The following is a 6,000-nucleotide window of genomic DNA, read 5'->3' as shown; positions in this document are numbered from 1 at the left end:
TAAAGGACAGAAAGCTCATAGGAAATCTATTGCTTTTTACGACTACCTAGTGGGAAGATAACGAGAAGATGAAGCCTGAATCCTCCTGGAGGTGTGCACTGGCAGGATAAGAGACAACAAACACCAGGGTCAACATGGGAAATTACACACAATGGGAAAAAAAATCACCATAAGAGTAGTGCAGCACCAGTTTTCAGTATGCTGATCATAACACAGAATGAAGAAACCAACCCCATAAAACCTGAGGTTTAAGCTGTTAATGCGAGTAGTAATCTATGGTCAAATGAAAGCACTGTAAAGCTGGAAAGCCCATTACTGAAACTCAGAGCATCAGTGTAATATACTTCTACTGACTGTCATTTTGTTCTTTTGACAAACTGAACACAGTTTATCAGAGATACAAATGAATTTGTCAATACCAACTTGTTTCTTTTTGGCAAATTTGCCATTCTTTATTATTTCAGGCTGGAATTTGCTGTGACTGAATGGCAACTGCTCTCAGGAGCACCTGACGTTATACACAGCAAGACTGGCATAGCAAACATTGGTCTCATCCTATAAATGGTTTTTACATGCGTGAAGATCACTGTTCCAACAAAACGTCTCTTTCTTCATAGCTTAATTACTGAACATAAATTATACAGTAAAATAAATAACTTTCAATAGGAACATCAAAATATGACAACTGGCTACACAACCAGACACGTTTCTATTTAACACATCTGATGTAAGGAAGCTATTAATTTTCTAAATGCGTGGCCAAACTTCTTTGTAACACCTGACACAGCATTTTGCTAGGGTAATAAAAGAAATCCTGACAGCTGCAATTTTCTAGAAATATGGATTAAGCCTTTCACTATGCTCTTGGGAAAGTTTTCGCTTCTATAAGCTTCTATAATTTCTTTTAAAATGGCTTGCTTCTGATCATTCAGCCCCAGAGTTCTCCTGCATCTGCTCCAGCTACAACTTATTTTTTGGAATGCACATATCAAAGCTTCAAAAAACAAACATATATTCTTCTACATACTCTCTCTGACACTGCTTTTAAAATTATTTTAAAACATTTCTTTCAGATACTCATAACACTGAAGATGACAGCAAAAATCACGCTGATAGACTTGATGAAGGCTTCCTCTATAAAAAAACCCAATTATATTAACTCAAGGGGAACATTGCAGTGAAAGTAGCTGGCTTCCCCCTCTGAGAACGAGACGCACTGGTGCCTTGTGCTGTCTGGTGACAGGAACTAAATATATTATCTGCATTCTCCGTGACATTCCACTTTGAACTTAACATGCCAGTAGTCATGGTACAAGTGAATAGACAGCTGCCATGAGGAAGGCATTTAATGTTTGAAACAAAGATTAATAGAGGAACCACAGCTAAATATAAAATAAATATAAGAATTAAATGTGGCAGCTACCTTTGTATTTATAATTTAAACATATTTTTTCTAAAATTTGCATTGTTTAAAAACCCATCAAGTTACAAGAAAACAGATTCTTGCTACTATTAAAATTGCAACACATAGCCCTCTGTTCATGTAGTATCGTTTGTGCACAGTAGCAACAGCAGATGTCTAAAAGTAAATCTACTAACTGTGTCCTATTTTAGAGAGAGCTAAAGAACAAGTTTAAAAATTGCTTTATTTATCCTGGCATTTCCTTCATTTGCCTCTCAGTGCCAGTTTGTGTTAATTAACTGAACAACTCAATTGACTAAAAAACTACTAAACATATTCTACAATGTTAAGTTATCACAAAATATTCCCACACTATATTCTGACCAGATGAGAACAAAGAAATGCAAAAGCATTGAACAGTATCATTTAAAAATGTGCTCAGTATTTAAAAATGTCAGTCTGCTATAGAAAATAATTGCTCTAGACTTTAAATAGTTCAAAAGCACACAATTTTTCAGACTTGTAACAGTTCTATGACAAAATGTGTGTACTCACAAAGAGGAAGAAACCAGACACAAAAACACACTTTAAGAGAAATTACTGCATTTACAGATTGTACAAGAAAAGTATGGCTCAAATTCATGGCTTTAGCTGTGCACACATAGCTCCCACTCCCCCCCGAGAGACAGATTATACAGTGTTCAACTCTCAACTTTGGATCTTTACCACTGCAAAAGCGTAGGGGTCAGTCCCTCTGTGTTTTGGATTTGTCCACTGGAATATAATTGCTATAAGCATCTACACAGAGATGTTCATAGGAATAATATTTTGAGCTTCATCATTTTCATTACTGAAAGCAAAAGCTTAGAGTAGTTCAGCTTTCATGTCTGGCACTCTCTCGCTTGACTTTCAGAAGGAAAAACAAATTCAATACTCAGGACTGCAAGACACAGGGCTTAGTGCAACTTCTATACATAACACAAGTTTACTACGAGTAGCTCAAATTAATTAGACTAATATGACGAGAGGGAAAGCATTACTATCCCATTTTGCAGACAAAGAACAGGCAGAGACAGACTACGTGGCATCACTACAGTCATGCAAGCAGTTTGCAGGATAGCCATGGAGAGGATTCATATATCCCAATGTCAGGTCACTGTCTTAATGACAAAACCCTCCTTGCCACCTAAACATTACATCCAATTAGACAAGGCCATCTCAAAGCAGAGGAATTTAATTTCTTCCTCACTGAAGCCTTAGATCTTTAAAAAGTGTCAGCAGAGCAATCATGAAACCTCTAGTGACAGTTTGGGCACGCTGGGCTAATGCAAAGATGTTGGATTAAACACAGCGGATGTTACAGCCAGTTAAGCTAGTCCTTCAGTTTTGACAGATTCAAGACTGTTAAAAATAACAAAGTTCTAAACCTCCTTTATGAACATTAAGCTGAAAGGCAGTGCTGCGTGAAGATGAACCCCGGTTCGGAAGCCCAGCGCCTGCACTCCCCACGGGCAGCCTGTTTGTGAGCCCAACGGTGCTTGTTTAGTGTCCCTCCAAGAGCCTCTACAGCTCTGCTAACACCACTGTCACACACTTCATCACAGCCATGTTTATTTTGCTTGGCAGAACAACACAGGTCCTGTGTAACACTTCTTAGCACTTAATTCACTCAAATGTTACTTTGATACCTACAAATGACTCGCAGCAAACAAATGTTAAAGTAAAAACTACGTTGGGTTTGTCAGCACCACTTGTTTCTGACAATGCTCTTTGACTTATAAACGTAACTCTCACAACTTCTCAGCAGGGTGCAAGACTTACAGGCAGAATAATAACACCCTCTAAACTAGTATCTTACAAGGATTTGGGGTTAAAGATACTTAAGAGTGAAACATTTGCCACGTAACCCCATATATAAGAACTGAAAAGAAAAAAATACAAAGACAAGAGCTCTGTGACAAAAAATGTCACCTGTAATAAAAAGCATGGCAAAAGTTTACAATCCTCTCTAGGTAACAGCAGTAACAACTACATAAAGTCTCCCAGTGAGGAGTCAGTTTGACACGAACTATCCGCAACTGCTCAGCAAAACCAAGAAGGACGCGACTTCTATTTCTAGCAGCTGTCTCTAATGCTGAACTCCCTGCGCACACTTTGGAGGGAATAACATTTTCCTACATAGCCGTTGACAATGAGAAACTAGAGTGGCACAAAACATCAGTGGTTGAATAAGATGAGTGCAGAAAAAAAAAAAAATCCCCAAAAGAGTACTGGCCTTTCAACAAGAACAGCTGAGATCCACAGATTATTATTAGCACAAGCTGACAGTGAATGGGAAGAAAGCCAAAGGTGTACCAGAGCTTAAGGAAAGGACTCAGGATGACCTAAAAAGCATCGGTGTAAATCTGGCATTAGTGTGAAGTAAGCAAATAGTCACAATGCTCATCAGCAGAAGACAGGTATAGAAATGATACCCCTCAAAGTCACTCTGGGAAAATGTTTAACACGAATTTTTTGTTTTATGGCAGGTCATGTAAGACTTGAAAGCTCAGAGGCACAGATAACTTCTCAGGCATGGGCTGGTACGATCCTTGGGCATGTGTTAACCTCAACTGAAAGAAATGACTGTTCTGTGCTGGGAAACATGATAACAAAGACGAGAAGTCAAAGGCTAGGAAAGGCAGGTGAGTGGAGGAGCGCTTTCACCTGGAGGTAAAAGGAGGGGGGCAAACGACTTGTCCTTCTTTCTTCCAAACTTCCTTATGTCTCTTACACTTCAGAGTCATCATCCATGGCGTTTTGCTACCCACTCATGCATTATACCATGCAGTACAGTTCCCACCTTCCTCCTCACCTTCAACTTGCACACCACAGCCTCCTCCTGCACAACACGTGGAATGTCGTAACAGGCAGACAACAGCTGTAAAACAGAATGGACATGATCTGTGTAGGTTTCTTGAAATTGTGTTAGATATGATAAATCTGATGGACTAAGACGCCCGGGGAGTCAAAGGCATTAGGCATGACCCTTCTCACTACACAGTGACAAGCAGTCAATACATCTTGGCATTGCAAGTACAGAGGAGCCATCACTCCCCACCCTAGGACAACGATCCCCACACAGACTGTCTAAACCGTTAATAAAGAAGAGCAGTTAACGCTTTCAAAATATTAAGGTATTACATATTGCTTTCCTTTTGATAACATTTCTTACTCTCTTCCCCAGTCATACACCAAACCATTTAATGGGGGAGGTCAAGAGAGAGATAAAATATTTTTGTGGTGTCATTATCGATGGTTGGACTTGATCTGAAAGGTCCCTTCCAACCTAGGGATCCCAATTTTATGATTCTATGATTATAATCCAACTGTCATTGGATTAACTCTTCTCAGGAAGAAGTTGAGAAAGAGGCAGAAAAAGGATATGGAGCTGCCATATTGCTGGTGTTCAGTCTTCATTCTTGAAGAGAAGCCAAAGAAAATACACACAAAAGGAGAGGGAAGCACAATTAAAATAAAAACAGCTTCTGTGTCTCCTGCACACTTTTATTGTAATTTGTTGACCAAATTGAGCTCATGGTCTTATCAGCCATTCTCAGACTTACCAAACTACGCTAACACCAGACAATGTAATTTTAGCAGCTTCACCAGTTGAGGATTCACGACTGACTTTCTAAAGAAACGGTGGTGATTACTTAGGACAAGGTTTTTTTTTTAACAGAAGGCAACAGAGATGGGAAAGATGAGGAATAAAGTGGAGGAAGGAAAAGCAGTGCACAAGGTAAGAGCAGAACCCCACATCTTGCAGTCCAAGTGACTCACTTGGGATTTAGTCACAGCGGATGGGAGTAGTGATGCAGGCTCTCTTTTGTGTCCCAAGTTCTGGGATTTATTCAGTGACATTGGAGTAGGCACTGGCTCAAAGTGTGCACTGAAGCCAGGGTGGCTGAATTACCTTAGGCCTGAGCATCAATAGATGTCACTGGCTACTTACATTTAACAACAAGAATAAAGCCCTGTATTAGAGCCAATCTTCAATTAGTGTATCTGTTCAATTAAAAGAAAAGAAAAAATAGCCACTGGCTTACTTATTAAGTGTATCGATTATATTTATTTTTCATTAAAAACATTAATAGAATCTTTTTTCAAAAAAATAAAGTAAGTAATTCAGGTCTCAGAAACTGCTTTTAGAACAGATGGGCTTGCAACTCTAATGTTTACTTTTCCATCATATCTTGCTATAAACTAAACTTGCAAGTTCTTTAAGTGACAGCTTACTCTTCTCTTTCCTCTCTCTGTGCCACCTACCAGAATGGGTCTTCGATTTTCCCCTAGATATAAAGGATAATAACATATATTTTTTTAAAAATCACAGAGCTACTAAATGAGCTTAAAAAAATATTACATAAATAACGGAATATTTTCAAACATTGTCTTTTCTTGGTCAGTGAGATACAGGTCCCAAAAGAATGGAAAAGAATGCGAAATATAAAGCAGTGAATACGGAGTTTTGCTGGAAGGCTATGTCCCCACTCTCCCAAAACCTTCTGAGTCAGACCAAAAATCGGAACTTTCCAGAATTTTCACTAGCAAGGGGA

The sequence above is a fragment of the Charadrius vociferus genome, unplaced genomic scaffold (assembly GCF_000708025.1).
Source record: "Charadrius vociferus isolate BGI_N301 unplaced genomic scaffold, ASM70802v2 scaffold15, whole genome shotgun sequence".
NCBI lineage: Eukaryota > Metazoa > Chordata > Aves > Charadriiformes > Charadriidae > Charadrius > Charadrius vociferus.
Note: the sequence above shows the minus strand (reverse complement) of the source record.